General features: G+C 46.0%; 1 protein-coding gene across 2 annotated transcripts in view; it reads right to left on the bottom strand.

Moving 5' to 3' along the window:
* Positions 1 to 22281, bottom strand: part of LDLRAD3 (low density lipoprotein receptor class A domain containing 3) — a 226021-nt gene that overhangs the window by 176820 nt on the left and 26920 nt on the right. The window lies entirely within an intron of this gene.

Raw genomic sequence — 22281 nt, 5'->3', positions numbered from 1 at the left:
CTTACACGTGATACCTACATTTGTGAAGCCCTTACTATGTATTAAGACCTGCATTGGCTTCAGCAAGTGGTGTTGGGAAAGCTGGACAGCAGCATGTAAATCAATGAAGTTAGAACACTCCATCACACCCTACATATAAACTCAAAATGGCTTAAAGATTTAAATGTAAAACAAGACACTATAAACAGCCTAGGAGAAAACGTAGGCAAAACATTTTCTGACATAAATCTTGGCAATGTTCTCCTAGGACAGTCTACCCAGGCATTAGAAATAAAAGCAAAAATAAACAAATGGGACCTAATTAAACATATCAACTTTTGCATAGCAAAGGAAACTATAAGCAAAACAAAACGACAACCTACAGAATGGGAGAAAATATTTGCAAATGATGCAACTGACAAAGGCTTAATTTCCAGAATATATAAACAGCTCATACAACTTAACAAAAAAACAGACAACCCAACCCAAAAAGGTGCAGAAAACCTACACAAGCAATTCTCCAATATAGACATACAAATGGCCAATAGACACATGAAAAAATGCTCAACATTGCTAATTATCAGAGAAATACAAATCAAAACTACAGTGAGGTATCACCTCACACCAGTAAGAATAGCCATCATTCAAAAGTCCAAAAATGATAAACACTGGAGAGGGTGTGGAGAAAAGGAAACCCTTCTACACTGTTGGTGGGAATGTAGTTTGGTACAACTATTATGGAAAACAGTGTGGAGATTCCTCAAAAAACTAAAAATAGACTTATCATATGATCCAGCAACCCCACTCCTGGGCATATAACCAGAGGGGACTCAAATTCAAAAAGATATATGCACCCCAATGTTCATAGCAGCATCATATACAATAACCAAGACATGGAAATAACCTAAATGTCCCTCAATAGATGACTGGATAAAGAAGTTGTGGTATATTTATACAATGGAATACTACTCAGTTGACAAAAATAAAATAAAATAATGCCATTTGTAGCAACAGGGATGGACCTGGAGATTGTCATTCTAAGTGAAGCAAGCCAGAAAGAGAAAGAAAAATACTATTATTATTACTCATATGTGGGGATCTAAAAAAAGAAAAAAGAAGATACTAATGAACTCATCTACAAAACAGAAATGGACTCACAGACATAGTAAACAATCTTAAAGTTAAGGGGGGAAGGGGTTGGGAAGGGATAAATTTGGGAGCTCACGATTTGCAAATATTAACTACTATATATAAAAAACAAATTTCTTCTGTACAGCACGGAGAACTATACTCAATATCTTGTAACAACCTTTAATGAAAAAGAATATGAAAATGAATATATATGTATATGTATGACTGGGACATTGTGCTGTACACCAGAGACTGACAGATTGTAACTGACTATACTTCAATTGAACGAAAAAAAAAAGACTGCACTGGGACTTTTCATATGTTACTTAATCCACACTGCATCCCTACTGAGTAGCTTTTATCCCCATTTTATAGGTGAAGAAATTGAGACTCAAGATGACAAACTAGGAAAGGAGAAGTAGGTTGCAAATCAAGGTCGATCTGGCTCCCCAAAGCACTCTTTCTTCTCTACCACCAGTGTATTCTCAAAACAGCAAAAACAGACCACCTTATCATGAAGAAAACACTAGTTACCACTGCTATAGTTCTCTTTCCACCCTTTCAAGGTCCTAATTTGAGTATTATTGGAATAGCAGAACTTCTGATACACAAATCCTTACACTATACATCTGAAGTGCTGGCGGACCACCCAGACGTGAAAATGGTCTACGTGGGCAACCCCTGCGTTCTTACTGCTAAACCGCTGCAGCCAGTGTCCTCCTGGACAATGACATTTTGCCACCATATTGGCGCCACGGGACAAGATACTTTTGTTAATGAGTACCTGCTGCCTACTGCGTGCTCTGTTTCATGGTATGCATTCATTCAACTAATTGATTCATTCATTCACCCACAAAGAACTTACTGGGCACCTAATCTGCTCAAAGTTGGGGCTGCTACAAGGTTTGGGCACATTCAAAGCCTACAGTTGACCAGAAGAGAGGTGTGTGTACCTAAACAGCGGTAATGACGGAAGCTGGGGTCATAAATGCCACAAGACAGGAGTAGAAAATGGGATCTAGGAATCACCAAGGAGGGAGAAATGTATTCCAAGGAAGCAGCATGGAATGCTTCACAGAATGGTTTTCAACCAGGCTGGTTTTGCAGACGGTTAAAATGCAGACCTGTGTTCCACACAAAATGTTAAGCCAATTGGAGGCATGAAAGCAAACGATCATAAGGAACAAAGGACAGAAGGCTGAACAAAAGCTTTCAAAGCCTGACAACGGAGTTTGGACTTTACTTTGTACACAACGAGAAACCAACAACACCAGTTTTAAGCAGGGGAGTGACACAAGATGAGTAACACTTCAGGTCGGTGAACCTGGCAGCCCTACCTAGGAAGGGCTAGGGGTAGGGAAACAGTAAGCATTTGCTATTGGCAGCTACTGGAGACTTTTAGGCATCAGTTTGGAGATTAAAGAATTGGGCTTACTTTGTAACTCCATCCTATAGCCCCCCTTCTAACAAGAAATATCACGAAAAGCTGGTCAAACTTAAAGTAAATAAATACATTGAGTATTGAGTCTCTGTGACTATTTGCTGAAGGAGGAGACAGCCCAAGTCATCAATCTTTGGCTTCGGAAAACAGCAGATGGTATTTTTGGCAGCAGATCCACTGTCCTAGTTATATGTTTTGCTCCGGCTAATGCTGCACTTTGTATTTCTTCAGCCTGCACCACTGGAGCAAGGGCAGGCAATCCCAAATATGTAACAAGCAATAAAAAAAAGCCACCCCGGGCTTCGAATTTGAGCTTTCGGAAAACCCAGACGCAAGGACATCGGGGTGGATTATATTTTTCAATCTCTGATGCTGGTAGGATGTGAGGGGAGGTGCTGAGCACTCTGTAAACAATTCAGAGCAGTTTCCTTCAAATCTTCATAAAACAACAACAGAGGGAAAAAAGCAAGCAGTAGAATCAGGCAGTAATAAGTGGTCGTGGGCGCAAAGCTGGAAAACTCCTGATCCTGGTTAACAGATTTCTGGAAAATAACTACATCGTAAGAAGAATAAAACTAGCTTTCTGAAAAACTGTTTTTCTAGACCTGCCTTTTTTGGTGTGCTCCTTTCTGTAATAATAATAATAATGATGATGATAATGATGATGATGATGATAATGAAATTCTTGCAGGAGATGAAACGAGTCAAGCATTTTTTCCATGGATTAAATTTCTGCTACTTTCTATGAGCAAATCAATAACAGAACAAACAGCATTTGCATTTCAACTGCACCAACACACTTAGGAGGGTGCCCAGCAGGGATTTTAATAGGGGATGGAGAGCCATTGTTTCCTAAAGAGTTTCATTTCATCCTTCCAATCCCATGATCCCACTTTTTTCCCTTCGAGAGAAAACTTTGGCAGAAGGAAAAACTGTCTCTTTTCCTAGTGGAAACTCATTTTTCAGGTTTGTAAGAGAAAAATTATGCAGGGCTGTCTTCTGGACTTTTTTTCTTAGCCTTCTTTTCAGCCAGGTGACCAGGACAGCCAACCAAATCCTGCAAGTGGAATTCATCAAAAGCCTGGCAGGTGATGTCTGATCCCAAACCAGTGGGACCTAAACTGTAGTTTGGAAGCATTTGATGCAAGGAAACAAACAAACAAAAAGGTCCGTCTCAGAGCAGAAGAGGGAGTTTCCTACCAAGTGATGTTGACATAAGGAAGTCTTCACAGAAGTTCCAGGAAGACATAGGTAGGGGCAGGCACAGATAGGAGCTGGAGAAAGGATGGGACATCAGAACAGAACAAAATCCTTTCACTGGAGACCAGGAAGCAGGATGACCAGGAAGCAAAGTGTGGCGCTCGGCCCTGACCTCAGAGAGCTGGACACAAAGAAGAAGACACAAAGGAGGGAGATATCTGGCATCATCCCGCGGGAAGAAGAAAAGAAGGTGAGAAAATGGTCCATCAGAAGAAATAAAAACATTACACAAACTCTTTTCATAACCAAAGTTGTAAGAGATGGCCGTAATCTCCAGAGTTGTAACTATGCTGTAAAAACATGTTTTGAAAAATAAGGCTCCGAGGAAATAGAAGCCCAAGCTGGAAAGCCTACAGGGAAAACAAAGCAGCGTTTCTTCCTCACGCAGCACCGCTTCCTGCAGAAACACAGCCAATAAGAACGGATTCATTTCTGATGAAGACAAAACAAAGGCCTCAATTCTCTTGAATATGCTTATTAATATTTAGCCAGTTACGCACCGGCCTTTCCCAGGTGCAATCTACCAGCCCAGACACAGGTGCACACATGCACAGGCGCACACATGCACACACACACCATACACACGCACACGCACACGTGCACACGCAGGAGATACTCTTTCTCACCCAGCAGGACTGGGAAGCCCACAGAACTGTCCATGAATTTACAAACCTCATCTTGCAACAGGAGCACTTAAAGCTTGGATCCCCGACCACAACCAGCTCCCCAGGGAAAGAACCTCTCTCCCTCCAAATTCGAAATTTCTCCTTCTATTTTTCAAGCATTCTGGAGGTCCCAAGGCCAAAGGAGACTCCCACCCGCTTCAAGGGACCCTGGAGTTGGGATGAGTGAGCTGTTTCTTTAGCCACAACCTCATTCCCATCGACGGCACCCACAACATCCAATCCGCGTTTTGCAGGCCCCGGGGTGTACACACAAATGGCTTTTTGAAAGAATCAAGGATTCTGCCCAACTTGTTTACCAAGTCTGCCTGATTTGTGTGGCCAAGCGTTCTTTACAAGCTGATAAATAATATGCCCTCCCCAAACAGAAATGGCACTGATGATAATTGCCATTTATTGAGTGTTTCCCATGTGCTAGATGCCTTTACAAACATCTAATATTTATAACAGCTTTAATCAAAGGACTCATTAGCTCCATTTTGCAAACGAGGAAAGGCCGCTTAGGGAGGTGAAACAGCCTGCCCAAGGTCATGTGCAGTAATTGAGGAGCTGGGATTTGTACCACGACTGGGTCTGCCTCCACTTGGTTTTATCTTCTGCTGGATTCGTCCATCTGGCTCCAAAAAAACATGACTATGGGAAAACCCTGTCATCTCACCACCCCCGCCCCACCCCAGAACCCCACAGAACAAGAAACCTGCAGGTCAGCCACAAGATTCTCCCGTAGCCTTCTCAAGACAGAAACTTTATGAGGATTCTACAAAAATCACTAGTCCACAGAGGCTGTGAAGTGACTTCCAGTTTTAAAAACTGACAAGAATCTCCCCAGAGCCAATTATTAGGGCTGACGCAGCTCATAAAACAGACCATAAAACCATTTCTGTTACATGAATTTTGTTTTCCTCTTCCAGAAGCCTGGCGGGGGTACAGCGCTACAGAGACGCCTCTCCGAGGCTCGTGGTCCACCCCTCCCTCTCCAGGGCCCGCGGTCCACCCTTCCCAGGAAAGCTTGCAGACTCGTGTCTTCGCCTCTTCCTCTCCTGGCCCTTATCAAAGGCTCTCAAGTTTGTGCAAAGGAAACATCATTCACCAGCCTCCTCTACCACAGGGTGATCTCAGATGGGTCCTAGGAGCCGGTTCTAATTTACTTAAACGATTGAGATCTCTGTCTCCCCAGTTACTCAGTCCTGCAACGCCGGCCAGCAGATATAATTGCAACGCAGGTAGGCTCGACTCACCCATCTGCCAACCTGGTGCCAGCAAACGTTGCAAATTACAGGGTATAAATTTAGCAGGGTGGGTCCTGACACACATTCCTGCAAATTACATGTTCCCTCGCGCGTAGAAAGTATATTAATTACTTCGGGTGCACGGCACTACGTCCAGGAGAGCTGAGAGCGACTCGGGGGAATCTACGAAGATTAAAGCATAAATACATAATGCTTGCTGGGGAGGCGGGACTTTTCCAAAGCTCCTGGAGTTAGAATTGTTAACTTTCTTTGCACAGGTTGAGAGAGAGTAACTGTGTGGGGTTGAGATGCAAGCACTGGACAGGGAGGGCTGAGACTTTGCGCGCAGGGTGGTGCTGTAAGAGCCGCACCGGCCTCCCTCCGGAGCTAGAAGCGCTGCTCCGCCTGTAGGAAGTAGAACGGGCACCAGCGCAGCAGGTCAGATGCGCTGCGGCCGGAAGTGAGTCTGGATCCCCAGGTGTGAGCCCATCAGGAGAGCCCATCCGGGGCCATTAAGCACTGTCTCCGCCAGACATTGAGCTCAGTACACAAAACCTGCATTTGCACGTTACCCTTCACTACAGCCGCGTGACTGCGATGACACCAGCGCGAACTTTACGGAACAGGAAACCGAGGCTCCGAGACGCACTGCCTTGCCCAAGGTCACATAATCAGAGAGTCCTGGAACCAGGTCTGTGTGTGACCCTCAAGATCATGCTCTTAAATCCCGGCAGCCACAGCGTCTGCTGAGGGGTAGCCAGGCCCCAGATGCTCGTCGGGGCGCCGGGGAAGGAGAAAACACCACACGTTGTTCATTCAGAGCCTCCTGTTGCAGGCGCACAGCTCAGTGACTTCACCAAGGCTGCTCCATTTAATTCTCAGAATGACTCCGGGAGGTGGTCCATCCTCCTGACTGCAGCCGTGAAGCAAACCAAGGCCGGAAGTCAAGACCATCCAGCTAGTGAGTAGCAGAGCCAAAACTTACGCACATCTCTGTGTACCTCCTAAATTCAAGGCTTTTTCCTCTAAACTAAGATCCTAATCTGTGCATTAACTGCCACTCTAATAGCTATGCAGCCTTTGTGATTCAAGGAGGGAAAGGATTAAATGAGACCAAACTGCTGGGACCTGAGGACACGGCATGGTGCTCCCCACGAGGTCCTGGAGCCCTGCTTCCAGCAGGACGGGAAGCGAGCAGGCTGTTTTCAGGCCACAACTACAGACACAGGTGGTGGGTATTGTTCAAGCTACTCAGCATCCATTTCTCCTTCTCCTTTACTGGAATTACCCGTCTCTCAATGGCTACGATGTAACAGGACCATAACCGGGGGTCCTGCACGCTCCAGCCAAAGGGAAGTCATGTGATCCGAGCTGAACTAACAGCTGCTCCCTCCCTGGAGTGTGTCTCTTGAGAAGAAGGACAGAGACCCTGAAAACATCCCATTCCTTCCAAGAAGCAGGATGTGGCTGGAGCAAGTCTCTCTGAGGCCACTCCACTTGAAAAGCTCAGAGGCCTCCTGACTGAAAGAACTCCCACCTTATAGCAGGAAAGCAAGGCTGAGAAGACACAGGTAATGTGAAAGAAAAGTGACACATCACTCCCACAATGGCAAAATCTACGTGCAGTCTGTCTGCACCGACAAGGAAAGGGGTATTAGAGGAGAAGGTGGCGGGCGTCCAGAGGGGATGCACTCACTCTGATAGGAGACACTCCCTGAACCAGCCAGGCAAGTTAAGATCAGGCTTGGCCATCAGAAGGGTGACCTGGCACAGCCAGATTGCCATCGCGTCACATCTAATATTGACAGGACGTTTCCCCTTAGTCGTCATAATTTGGTGGATTAACTAAGCCTGCAATTCTTGAGCACCTAAGGTTATGACCTCAATCCAGACATCAGGAAATTGCACATTCTCTGTCTTAATTGGAAATGCACGTGGCTTTACCTAACAGCAACGTGTGTGGTAACCTAATAACAGGGCCTAGGTCGCTCTGCACCGGGAAGCTGATGCATACAGTTGACTCAGTGGCACAGGAAGTGGCTGGCCCGACGTCAGTAAACTTGTGAGACAGCAGTGACCGTCTGTTGTGTAAAACATCACCTTATCGCCTAGGTGGTCCCGCTCTAATTCTTCTCTACTAGATAGTGGGAAGCAATGGGGTGGATGTGCCCCAGGGGCCCTTGACCCACCTAAGAAAGCCAAGACCCTCTGGGACCCCATCTGGGAAGTGAGACTCATTGTCCTGAAGGCAGGTGAGATGCTGGTGGACCCTCCCCGGTCTGAGCGGGGCCCCAATGCCTGCATTAGGAAGACCCAATGGGACCCTGGGTGGCTGCTAAGACAAAGAGCTGGGGCTAAGTGGGGGGAAGCGCCAGGAGGAGACGGTGCTGCCTGAGGGTACCAGGGGGCTCTCTGGAACTATCTCATGTGCTCTTCTCCCGCACGGCAGTACCAGCTATGACTTTAGTCATAAGGGCGACATGGGAAGAAGAGACAAGATGGGCAGGAAGCAGTGCGCTATCGGGTCCCGTTCTGCAGGAACCAGTTCCAGAGGACAAGCTCTGCTCCTGGCCATTCAACACCAGGGAAACGAACGGGTGTGGAATTTCTGGGAATTTTTCTAATCCACAGAAATGACTACATTTGTGCACAGAGAAGAGCTTACAAACATGGTATCAACAGTGATGCCTATAATAAACAAAAACTTGGAAACAACACAAATGCCCCAAATTAGGGAGTGGTTAAATAAATTATGGAACATCTACTGGACAGAATTCAGTACAGCCATTAACACCAGTGCAGAAGAATTGGTGACTGGCGGCGAAAACATCCTCCCTAGAAGTGGGGCAGCGCAGGTAGGAGGGGGTGCTGTGTGGTTTCAAAAAACAGCAACTAGCATTAGTACAGTCACCCTAATTTGGGAGACAAATAACGTAAACACAGATTACAGACAATAAAGCTAATAAAAAGTACACTGATCAACAGAGTTGGGGTAAAGGCAACTGAGGATAAACTAAAATAGAAATGTTTTAATGAACAAAGAATGTTTGCCATATATAAAAGGAAAAAGAAAGTTTGAAGACTATATACACATACATACTCGCATATATAACATGTCTGAAAGAAAGAATAATATGCCTAATTTTTTCTGAATGGTAGAATTATTGGTAATTTTTTAAAATTTTCCTTATTGCTGAATAAGTGTAGTTTCAACAACAAATAACAATAAGAATAGCAATAAATGTTCTTTTTTCAGAATTTTAATGGGGGCAGAGACCATCATAGAACCCAACTGTCAAAAAGTAAGTCAAAGTAGGTTAGCTTTGTCTCAGAAGAGACCATTTCCCCTAATAATTCAATTAGAAGGTATTTTTGATAAAGGAGCTACAGAGTAACGCGTAAATGGAGCTCATTAATTAAAGAATTCCTCCACAGACTCTTTCTGCAATAAGTGGCATCCCTAATGGGTGACTTGGAAATACAGCAGACACTTTACGTTCCGAGCATGCCTGCAGAATGCTCACATCACAAAATGTGGTGGGCGTTCACCTGGCCAGTCAGACCCTGGGAGAAGACCACCTCCTCGTTTTTTCCGCAAGCTCTCACTCCAACCAGGGCAGCTCACTGATACAGCAGGTACCACTGACCAGCTAGAGCACACAGCCCTTAAGTCTGGGTAAACTAGTTCTACCACTTCCACAGCCAACATCGCCTTGGAGAGTAAAGGGCACAGTGGGAAGGGCGCTACCAGAATGTGATCGCCCACGTCTTGTCCCTCCCAGGTCCTGCTGCCTCACCGCAGGCTATCTGGTTCACCCCCTCCCTCCAGGCTCTGGCCCCCATCCACTCTACCAGGACCGTCACAGCAGCATCCGACCCACTCCCTGGGTCCCCAAGTTCTTTCCCCCTTGGTCATTTTCACGCTGAGAGCCAATTGTGTCATTGTCTCCACCTGATGTCTCCCCACTTCCTCCAACAAAACCCCCACTGGTGTGATGGGGACAGGACTGGGATGGCATGGACAGGAAGCTGGAGGGAGCAGTGGGCAGGACAAGAACACCAAGAAGGCACCACCACGCAGGCACCAGGAGAGATGGGGAGGGAGCAGCCTCTGGCTCCGCTCCAGGCCCCTAAGGAGTAGCATGCTTTAAGCTCCTTTAAAGTTAATCTGTTTGACTTTCAAGAGTGAGGATATCCTTCAAGGATCAGATCAGGTCACCTCTGCCACAAAGCCTTCATCAGTCCAACTTATGGAACCAACCACTCCTTCCTCCGTGCTCATGGCATCTTCCAGCCCCTCTCAGAACATGCGTTCAGTTGCAGGCTGTGCCCTATTGATTGATTCCAAGTCTGTCCTTCTGCATGAGGTTGTAAGGGCCCCCCAGGCATACACGGTCTGCCATTATTCTGTCTCCTGGACCATGCCAAGCACAGGGCTTTGCATGCAGTAGATGTCCAAAGAGTATTTCATGACTGAATGAGAGCTGTGAGCCCTTAAAAACAGAGCCCACATCGTCTCCGTTTTCCTCAAACATCCAAGCTTCACCGTGCCCGGCAGAGAGGAGGTCCTCGTCAAATGTGTGACGTGGGCTTCCATGGGCAGATGTATCTGCCTGAACTACCGTCCCAGGGCTCATACCAGCAAGCAAATCTCCCAGCGGAGGTGACCAGGCCAAAGGATAATTTGTCTCCATAAAGATGCTAAGTGTCAGTTAAACTGCTGTATTTAATAGGGCCTGACTTCGATGGGCCACTCTGAACAAAAGCAGTAACTGCTCCAGTAATGAGCCTACTTTAAATTGCTATTACTATTACTACACGGAGTCCACAGGATTCCTTGAGCCATCAGACCACGGCCCAACTGGAGATCCGCCGCCTTTGCAAACAACAGGCTCGCAGATGCACATCTTTGACCTCCCTGGAGCCACAGAGGATATTTTCCAAGGGAACCCAGGATAATCCTCTCCAGAGGTTCATTCCAGCATTGTGTATTGTTTATTGTTTTTTAATCAGCCTGCCCAACAGGCTGTAAGTGATTTCACATAGTTGAGCACACAAGTCTGATAGAGACAGAATCAGCTATGGCTGAAAGGAGGCTGGCGGGAGGGCTTCCAAAAATCAACCTTGTATTAAATGTGTTTATTCTATTTCTTGGGCGCATCCAATACTTGTTAGCCCCTAGGAACCGAAGTGGGTGGGGAGGCCTGTATCCACTGAGGACTGATTGTATCTGTAACAGACAAGCGCAGAAGGCTGAAAACTGGATGACAAAGGAATCCACACAACCAAAACCCAGCCCAGAGGACTTCAGTTCAAAAGGGAGCTGGGGAACATCACCTCAGCCTCAGTGACTCCGGGAACAAAGGAAGAGGGACGTGAGAGACGGTCCCGTGGGCCAGTCCACTCCCACATGCTGTGTGACACTGTCCTCCTCCAGTGAACACCCTGAAGGTCACCTGTGTGAGTCAACTCCCTTTGGGAAGACTTGCAAATTTGAAAAGGCAGCAAGGTCCAGTGCCCATCGCCGCGGTGACTTCTCTAAACGTAACCCCTTTAACCATTCACTAGATGATAAGCCAGGACACAGTGGTGAACACATGAGGTCCGGACTCAGACAGACCTGAACTCGGGTCCTGGCCCCACTCCTTCGGGGCTGTGACCCTTGAGCAAGTGACATGAGTTCTCTGCGCCTCCACCTCCTGTTCTGTCAAACGGGGATAAGAAAAGTCATCACCTGATCATAAAAACAGCTATCATTTTTGAGCACGTATTCAGGGCCATCCTGCATTGCTGGTGCCACACATGTACTTGTGTCATCGCATGAGGCGAGGACATCACCATCTGCAGGTGACTGATGAGACTGAGGCTGAGAAAGGGAGCCAACACCCCCAGCGTCACATGACAGGCAAATGGAGGGGGTGGGTCTGCCCAACCTGGGCAGGTGTTCAGCCTCTAGGCTTGGGATGTTGGGAGAATTTGAGTGAGACTTTAAACCTAACCCAATTACTGTTATTGTTCTATTAATTATTACTTGTATTTGCTGCTCTGCTTCCCTCCAGCGTGCTCTCTGCCCTGCCTTCTCAAGCAGGCCAAAGAGGACATCAATTCTTGATCAAAAAATAGACCTCCACCCACATTAAAACCATGCACAGTGGGCTCTCACTGCTGTCACAAAAACCAGCCAATGGTGATTCCCTCCTAAGCAGGAAAAGAGCCTGGGAATCCCACTGAAGGTCAGAGCAATGGACGATCAGTCTGCTCCTCCCACCTCCATTCCAGACCCCTAACTAAACGAGAGGTGTTCTGTCCCCAAGGTGGGCCCCGATCACCAGCACTAAATTCATAATGGGAGGGAAAAAAAAACCTTGCAATCCACGCGAGTCCCTTTTAACACAGGAAATGATCTTGCTGGGAAGGAGCAAATATTTATGCACATAATTAACTAAGGAGGTAGAGTGTTCCGTCCAAATGCTGAGCAAAACTTAGTGGAAAAAACAGCCCTGGCCATGAAATGGCCTCTCAATAGACCTGGGAGGGGACAGTGGGGCTGAATTAGCCCCTCAGTCCTCAAAAACAAACGTGTAGAGAAGGCACCAGACACCTAGACGAACCCGAGGCCTTTGGGTGCCTCCACTCCCCATCCCAGCCCCATCCATTACCCGGGAAAAACTCTCTGTCCTCTGCATCTCTGGCCAGGGCCGTGTGCTCAGGGCACAATGAATTGCCACCAGCTGGCTGATGCAAGAGCTGTAGGGGAACAACCAGCTTGTCTCTTCTCCCCAGTTGCCTGTTAGTACTTTCCTAATTTGCTATCATCCCCTACCTTGAATTTTACTTTCAGTAGAAGGGCTAGAAGCCAGGCAGCTAGGAATTCCTAATGCTTCTACTCTGCAGTGCTCAGAAAATAGCACCTTTGCCTGAAAAGTAAACATGCCGTGGCCATGCCGTGTGTCGTGGGCTGAACACCAGGCTCAATGCAAGACTGCAGTCAGCCCTTCTCTGTGTCCTGAGCTTTCTCTCCGCCCCAGGCCCCATGAGAAGGTGTTTACAAAGAGGCTATTCATGGCCAGTACCTTTTTTTAACCCCAAATTCCGCTCAGTCTTTTAAAAAGAACACCCAAGGTCTTGGAAAAACACAGTGGAATGAGCATCAGAAGACCCAGTCTGTAGTCTCAGCTCAGCCACCTACAAGCCGTGCACCCCTGCACTCACTGCCTACGCTCTGGGACTTGGTGTTTTCATCTGTCACAGGGAGAGCGATCTATAAAAGTGCGGATTTGGTGTCAATCTGGTGGGGGTCACGTCCAGCCACCTTTTAAAGAAGCGGAATGGAGAAGATTGGGATAAATCAGAATGTATCAGACACAGAGAGAGGAAGTTTTAATTAAGTTTAATATAAATGTTATAATTGGGAATATGAATGTGACTTTGAAGTTTGACTGAGATATAATTCACATACCAAACTACTCACCTAATGTGTACAGCTTTTAGTATATATTTATGCAAATATACCTGTTACGCAAACGTCACCACAATCAATTTTAGAACATTTCATCACCCCAAAAGGAAACCCCTTACCCATTAGCAGTCACTCCCCATTTCCTCTCAACCCCCACCCTAGCCCTCAGCTACCACCAATCAATCCACTTCCTGCCTCCATGGATTTACCTGTTCTAGGCATTTCATAGAAGCAGAAACATACAATGTACGGTCTTCCATGACCGGCTTCTACAACTTAACATAATGTTTCCAAAGTTCAGTCAGGGTGTACCAATTACCAGTACATCATTTCTTTTATGGCTGAATAGTATTCCACTGTATGTACTACACCACATCTATTCACCCATTCATCCACGGACAGACGTTTGGGTTGTTTCCACTTTAGGGCTATGATGAATAACACTGCTATGAACCATTTACGTACAAATGTGTGTGTGGACATATAAATATGTTTTCATGGGTCACTATCAACAAAAGTTTGAAACCAATGAGCTACAGGGTTACTGAGGGATAGTTATACCATTCATTCTGTGATTAAAAGAAAATTTCATGGATTCTCCTTTGGAAAAGGAAATACAGGCCATCAAATCAAGGCTGCATTCCTGCTGATGCAGCCACTGAGAATCCATGGCCAAAAGTGCTTCACTGTGACATTAAGAGCCCATCACTTCAGTGAATTTCATTGGACTATGCATCTTCACTGTCCAAACGGACTGAAGCAGAGGACATTTCCATGCTGATTGAGGCTGCTGAGCCATCAGTGGAATTCAGTAATGGGCGAATTTCCTTGTTTAAGCCCGCTCCAAGATGAATCCAATTCTGAGATGTGCATTTCCGCATCACAAGGTCTCAGGCACAAGGGCAGTCAAAAATACGGTCAGAGGCTACCACAAGCTCCTTCCAGCGTGCGCGCACACACACACACACATTATTCAATTTATGAACTGCTCCATATGAAATCTGACTCTTAAAACTGCAGCTATTAAAGAGCCGATGGAAGAGAGACAGCGGTCACAAGCAGCGCCCTCCCCCAGCAAGCCTGCGTTAATAATTTAGCTCTTAACAGCCATGTAACCGAAGAAGCTTGAGAGAGATGGCTTCGCAGCCGGCTGGGAACATCTCCATGCTCGCCTCTTTTCTGACTTCAAAATCAGAGATCCTGTTGTCTGGAAGAACTTGTCATCCTCAGAGAAAGGGAACATGACAAATCTGTGAAATCTAAGGAATAAATACAATTCCTATAATGCCTTAAATTTATGACCCTCACAGAGCCTGCAAAATATGACAAACCATTATAGGTTTTTCCTGTCTTCCCTGCCTTGGCGACAATTAATTTCACCATGTTTGAGTGTAATATGAAATGTAATATATGGAGGCAGGAGATTTAGAGCCCTCGTTGCCTTGCAGTGAATAAGCTTCTGCAGTTTGGGGCCCCCGAGGTAAGAGAAGCAGTAATGCCAGGCCTCATTTTGGGAACCATTCGTGTGCATTTTCTGTTTTGCATCGTTAAGCAAGACAAAAGTGCCCAAAGGAAACCTTGACAGCGCTGGGCTAAAGTCACTCAAAACCCAAATGCCAAGCATATTCCGTAATTGAGATGCATGGCAGCTCTTATACAGACCATAGAAGAGCATCATATTGCAAATAAAAGCTGTGCATTACCTTAAAAAAAAAACAGAAAATACTCTGGTTTTATTGATACTATAAACCTCAGAGTCTAAAAAATACAGCAAAATTCAGTTAGAAAGTTCCATGTAGGTTTTCCCAAACACTCTATTCAGAAGAGTAATGGAAAGTGTTATTTATTGTGCTGGTACTGCATCTAGGCTATTACAGTGGGTTGAACTGTGTTCCCCGCAACAGGCATGTTCAAGTTCTAACCTCCGGGACCTGGGACTGCAACCTTATCTGGAAAGATGGTCTTTACAGATGTAATCAAGATAGGAAGAAGCCACACCGGGTCCAAGTGGACCCTGATCCAATGACTTGGTGTCCTTGTAAGAGGGAAATCTGGACAGAGACACAGGGAAGGCCATACAAAGATGGAGGCAGAGATGGGAGGGAAGCAGCTACAAGCCAAGGAGTGCCCAGGCTGGCCAGCAACCACCAGAAGCCAGGAGAGAGGCCTGCTACAGGCTCTCCCTCAGAGGGTAAATTCCAAGATAAAACTATATAGTTCTTTGAGCCTGAACAACAAGAATATTCTTGGGGGGGGGGGGGCAGGGAGCAGGTAGTTTATAATAAATAATTCAAGTTCTGTTCAAATGATTTCTTTCCTCCTCTACCAAAGGGATGCCGGAAGGAAGGAAGGAAAGAAGGAAGAAGGAAGGAAGGAAGGAAAGAAAGAAAGGAGGAAAGAAAGAAAGAAAGAAAGAAAGAAAGAAAGAGAGAAAGAAAGAAAGAAAGAAAGAAAGAAAGAAAGAAAGAAAGAAAGAAAGAAAGAAAGAAAGAAAGAAAGAGAAAGAAAGAAGGAGGGAGGGAAAGAGAGAGAGAGGGAGGGAGGGAGGAGAGAGGGAGAAAGGAAGGAAGGAAGGAAGGAACGGGGGAGGAAGGAAGGAAAGAATTCCCTCTCCTGTAACCCATCCGATGCATTGTACATGAAAAGTGCTGTTTTCGGAACAGAGCCTCTTCCTAGAGATAACTACGCACACTCCAGCCGCACCCAGGATGGCTCTGTAAGGAGCAGAGATTTTTGTCTTATCTTGGTGGCCCCTGGCTACGTGGACTTGGAGCCTCATGAGCACCAACAAGTGTTTGGTGTGTAAACGTCGCCTGTGAGAAGGGTAACATCCTTACACAGATTCATCAGTACAGCTCTCCTCTCAAGGACCTGTCCCTCCAGACGCCGGCACCAGGGCTCGGTCCCTCTCTCCATCCGTGGACACACCACACACTGAACTCCACCGGATCTCGCACTGTTGCCTCCCTCCCTGGGGGGCCCGAAGCCTGGCTGGAGTCCAAGGGCTGAAAGGCCCCAGGGCAGACTCTCAGCAGTGACATCCCATTCTCCCCAAAGTCTCCCCACCTCAGCAAGGTCACCACACAGGATATGCAGAATCACCCTTTCCCTTGGTGCCCACTGTGTCTCCTGACTCACCTAAAAAAAAAACCCAAAAGGCTAGAGGTTAATAACTTAAGCAACGAATGCGATGGAGAATCCAGAGTCAGTGAGAGGGCGATTGAGGGCAGCAGCAAGAAAACAACAACGATTTCCAAAATACTCCCTGCAGGGGCTGCTGCTGGCCTGCCTGGGTGTGCAGGTCTTAGGGGAGGGGCCCAGATTTTACACCCCCTACAACCTACCCCACCCAACTCCCATCTAAACAAGGCAGCCCAGATTACACATCAGCTGTGATGTAACCATGTCCTCAGAGACAAGATCTCTTGATGCCGGAAGATTGGTTTGATTGGCTGGGGCTCTCAGATTTCCCACTGCCCAAGTGCCCTGGACAGGTCCCTTTGCCTCTGAGAGACCAGGATTCCCATAGATAACCAGACGATAACACCTGCCTTACCCAGGACGAACTAACTATGCCAAAACGTTTGCCTCATGCTTTGTAGACAGTCAACAAATGCTCTTTCTCTCCCACCCTCTGTATTCACGTGAGGCCCCTTGTGAAATGTTTGGTGGGAGCCCCAAATGCCGAAGGAAACCAGCGTATCATGCTGTTTTCCCAAAAATGAGGGCTCCGATTCGAGTACTTAAGGAGCACCAAAAAGCCGATTTCTCACCAAGCAGGAAAAAAAAAATCCTCATAATTAGCAAATTGTCCCCCCCTTGCCTTAGCCAACAAAACAAATGGGAAAATAACCAAAAAACCTGGAGGGCAGCCTCACAAGCCACACACAAAATGCCTAGACACCAAATATCCTCAGACCACTAGGATTACTGGCAAAGGAGGCCTCCCTCCACCTCCTCTTCAAGGCCAGGGACAACAGCAGGGCACCCACCCTTCAGCATAACAGTGACAACGTCCTTCCCCGCGGAAACCGGACTAGGCACTTTGTAACTACTGTCACTTTTAATTTCCAGAATAATTCCGTCGGGTGGAGCAGCGCGCTGTGACAGCAGTGGGTTTAACCACCCAGCCTGTTTTTGCGCTGGCTTCTTCCAGTTCTTCCTCAGAGCTCCTCCCCAGCCCCATCTGATACAGCAATGCCATCGCCCCAGGTACTGGTTTCCTAGGGCTGCCGGAGCTAATTACCACAATCTGGGTGGCTTACGGCAACAGAAGCTCAGTCTCCGGACAAGAGTCCAAAATCAAGGTGTTGGTAGGGTGGTTCCTTCTGGAGGCTGCCAGCCACCAGTCCCTGGGGACACATCACTCCAATCTCTGCCTCTGTCTTCACATGGCCTTCTTTCTCCTTCTTATAAGGACACAGGCCATTAGATTTAGGGCCCACCTGGGTAATCCAGGATGAGGTCATCTTAAGATCCTTAACTTAATTACATCTGAAAAGACCTTTTTTCCAAATAACGTCACATTCACAGGCTCTGGGCAGCTATATCTTTGGGGGGGGGAGTGTCCCTCTTCAACTCCCTACACACCCCTACAGGGGTCGAAACATTACCGGAAGCCTGGCCAATAAGAGCACTTCACACCCACCCCTGCCCCCAACCTTCAACTCACCACATAACCAGGCAGGGCCATGCAGTCTATTACATAAATACAGGGAGACGGCTGTAGCCAGCATTGTCCAACAGAAACACATTGCAGACCACATATGTAATTTAAATGTTTCTAGTAGCCACATTATAAAAAAAGGGCAAAAGAACAGTTAAAGCTCATTTTGATAATATATTTTATTTAACCCAGTATACCCAATATAGGGTAGATATGGTCCTCATCTTCAAAGGGTTTACAAAAGAGGCCCTGAATGTGGGACTACTTACTGCAACCCAGAAGAGCTAGGGAAACAAAACTGGTGCTGGAAAAACCAGGGAACTCCAACTCCCAGGTCACAAGGTCATGTAAGAAGTGACCTTTCTTACCTTTCACTGGAAGAACCAAGAGTGGGACATGTAGATTTTCTGATAATGAAACTAAAGTGTGCCTCAAACACCCACCCACCCAGCACGTCCACAGCCTGGGCTGAGCAGGGCTGCCACCACCTCCTGCTCACAGCACAAGTCAGAGCAACTTGGTGGGAGACCAAGCACCCTTGGATTTCCAAGGCCATCCTGCCAGGGGGCTGTTTATGCCAATGGCGGCTTTGGCAAACTGCAGGCTGAGAGAGGGCCCACTGAAACCCCCAATGGTGGGGTGAAGGTCACAGCATTAGGACCATCTAAATGAACATCAGAGAAGTATACTCCTAAAAGATATGAGGATATAAAAACAAATCATTTCAACAGGCTGTGCACCCACCAATAGGATCTGAGGTCTCCATGAGTTACTTTCTGTTCTTAATATCATAAACCTATGGGGTGCTAGCCTAGGACACCCCTTTTGTAGCAACATTATTCCATTTAATCCTCACAACAATCCACTGAGGCAGTGACAGCCTCCATTTTGCAGATGAAAAAAACCGAGATCAGAGAGGTTAAGTGACAGAGCCAAAGTCACACAGCTGAGAAACAGAGAGCTTGGGTCTGGTCCCAAGCCGCTCTGCCTGCAGAGTCTTTGCTCTCACAGTAAAGTCCTCCTTCCCGTTGACTCTGCCTTCCCACTTTCCTCTGTGTGTCCCACAGTGTAACCTAACGACCATGAACATGGAGGAAAAAGAACTGAAAGCCTCCAGCCATAGCTCTAAGTAGACCATGGGCCCCAGAAAGAAAGGTCTTCTACATTTTGTTTCTTTTTCTTTGTATATGAAATTTCTCCACCGATATGAAAACCAAAACCCACATGATAATGCCTTGACTTTCCTGGGATTAGCAGTGGCCCAGAGATCCTCAACAAGAGCTCCCAACCCGAGGCCCCCAGAGAGCCAGGGATTCCAAGAATTCCCAGGACTAATTCAAAAGGACCAACCAAACTTGTCCATTTGCCTAAATGGCAATTTGCACATCCAGCGTCTTTGTTCTTGGCTGAAATCAAAACATATTAGTGTGGCAACAATAACTAACTCAAATGGAATCTCTCACAGTTATAAATTCTTTCATTAATGTTTTAACAATACAAACTATCATTGAATAATTGTGGTTTGGTAGAAAGCTATTATAAAACATCTGGTTCGGATGGAAATTTTCAAAAAGAAGTCCTTGGCTGGGCTAGACAGAAAGAAAGCAGACTAAGATTGATCAGTGCCTGTGGCATCCACATTTAGGAAACTGGAAAATGCCTGTGTGAGGCCCAAAAGCAGAACCCAAGTTTATCATTAATAAAATAACATTTCTTATACTGTCATTCTCCCAAACTGTTTCACAAAGTTCACAATCACTCATTAACCTTCCCAGCGAGGGAGCCAAGAGACACAATTTCCATTTTATATATGTAAAAAGAAATAGTAATTCCACTTCCAAAAGGAGCAATGCAAACCAGCTAACCAATTAGCCAGTAGACTAGTTTCCTAACAAGAGCCTAGCCGTCCCCATAGAGACAGTGGTGACAGGAGAGGGGAAATGCCAGTAAATCCTAAAACCCGAGGGTAATTCCTCTCTGTGATTTGACTTTCTGTGGGTCAAAGATGCCTCAGTTTCCCCAGCAATCAAGTGGGAATAACACCTGCCAGCTGGTAATGAAGATAAAGCCATAAATTACTTTGAATTGCCTGGATAATCAGCATTATGCAAATTGATGGTATCATTAGAGAGCTACTGAACACAGTTATAAAGCTTATAAAACTGCTTCAATAGAAATTAAGGCTCAATTAAGAGGCTCCATTTTTTAATATTTCCCATCACCTTGTTATTTTAAAGACCAGGACATTCAAAACCAGCTTAGACATTTCCTTGGCAGGGATAGAGGATCTTTCTCTAACAGTCTTGATAAAGCTCCTCATTGATAAACAGCTGGCTGATTAGAAGGTTAGAGGACAGATCTGGCAAAAATAGCTGAGAGCCAGGCTGACATCAAGGGGCCAGGACAGCCCTCGCCAGGAAGCAGCCACTGGCTCAAGAACCTTGTCCCACACATGACACCACGTTTCTCTGCACAAAGCTGCAAGGTCTAGTGTATCTTATAAATTCTCTTTCAAGCATGGTACATAGTAAAGAATTGGAACTTGACTCAATTTAACTTTGCTTATCTTAATACCTTCAGAAGAGGCAAAAGACTAACAACAACCTAAAACAAATGGGCCAGGGGCTCTGGCACACCCAGTTTCAGCACTCATCTAGAGCTCACTAATTTGAAAAGACACACGCACCGCACATGCACTGCAGCATTATTCACAACAGCCAAGACAAGGAAGCAGCTTACATGTCCACCAAGGGATGAACGGATAAAGAAAATGTAGCATATACACACAATGGAATATTATTCAGCTACAAAAAAGAAGGAAATCCTGCCGTTGGCAACAACATGGATAGATCTTAAGGCATTTTGCTAAATGAAACAAGCCTGACAGATAAAGACAAATGCGACATGATCTCACTTATATGTGGAATCTAAAAAAAAGAAAAGAAAAAAAAAAAACAAGTTCACAGATACAGAGAACAGATTGCTGACTGCCAGAGACAGAAGGTTGAGGGTGGACGAAATGGGTGAAAGTGGTCAAAAGGTACAAACTTCCAGTTATAAAATAAGTAAGTTCTGGGGATGTCATGTACAGCATGCTGACTATAGTTAATAGTGCTGTATTGCATATTTGAAAGTTGCTAAGAGAGTAAATCTTCAAAGTTCTCATCATGAGGGGAAAAAAAATTTGTAGCTATGTGCAGTGATGCATGTTAATTAGACTTACCGTGATGATAATTTTTCAGTATATACACAGGTCAGATCATTATGTTGTATGCTTGAAACTAGCATATTATATGTCGATTACATATCAATAAAAAAAATGTAACGGCTATAATAAAAAAGACAAATGGTGTTAAATCAATCAAGCAAGCAAGCAAGCTCTGCCAACCCAAGAGGTCCAACTCCATCACCACCCACTGCCTGGGGACTAGGCTACGCCTGCCCTCAGGGAGCCAGCTCCAAAACACTACAACGTACCTTCATGGAGACTCTGGTACCTTTCAACCAGTCAATCTCAGGGCCAACTAATGCAACTGCAGTTCCCAAGGTCACAAAGGACAGAGGTTGGTGGACCCCCACACTAGCCAAGATGATCAAGTGGTGAACTGAGGAACTACAGAGCTGGGTCTTTTCTTGTAAACGCTCTCAGGAACATCCTCTGCCTGGTCTGACCTGTGGCCAAACTCTACCACTGAGCTGTCCCATCTGGGATTCCCCAGTCCCCTCAGCCGCAGTGTGCTCACAGCAGAAACCATACCACCTGCTTCCTGGTGCCCAAATTCAGGGAAGCCATCTAGAGCTAACGCACAGGGAACCATATTCAATAGTTTGTAGTAACCTATAATGAAAAAGAATACACATGCATATGGCTAACTGAATCACTATGCTGCACACCAGAAATCAACACAACAGTGTAAATTAACTATACTACAATAAAAAAAAAAGAAGGAAAAAAGAACTAAAGCAATCATTTAAGCTAAAAGAGGCCTTCTCCCTCCCTCTCACCCAAGGCACTAGGACTGTGAGAGAAATAACTCTGAAGGAGGGTGTTTAAAACTTAAATGTTTCAATAAGCTGACTCTTCCAGGCTCAGTTGGTGATCAATTTACCTTTCAGCTGTCTTTTCCAGCTCAATAATCTGCTCTAGGTAAAGCAGGGCCCCCTGCTTAGGTGAAGCAGAGAGGCTAAGAAAACAAGGAAACTTTTTCTGGACTCCACCTAGAGGGGCCCTCATGTCTAGGGCACTGGGCCCCATCACAGGAGCCAAGCAGAGCAGCGCCAGGGACCCAAAGATGTGTGAGCAACTGCTACAATGGCACCAGTAAGAAGGAAATGGCACCACGCAGGGAAACCCTTGGCACACATCAGTACCAGGCACATGTCACCTGAATGTTACAAACAGAAAGGATTGGGCCACTCCACCTTGGACCGCC

The sequence above is a fragment of the Vicugna pacos genome, chromosome 10, assembly GCF_048564905.1.
Source record: "Vicugna pacos chromosome 10, VicPac4, whole genome shotgun sequence".
NCBI lineage: Eukaryota > Metazoa > Chordata > Mammalia > Artiodactyla > Camelidae > Vicugna > Vicugna pacos.
Note: the sequence above shows the minus strand (reverse complement) of the source record. Positions and strands in the feature narration are given on the sequence as shown.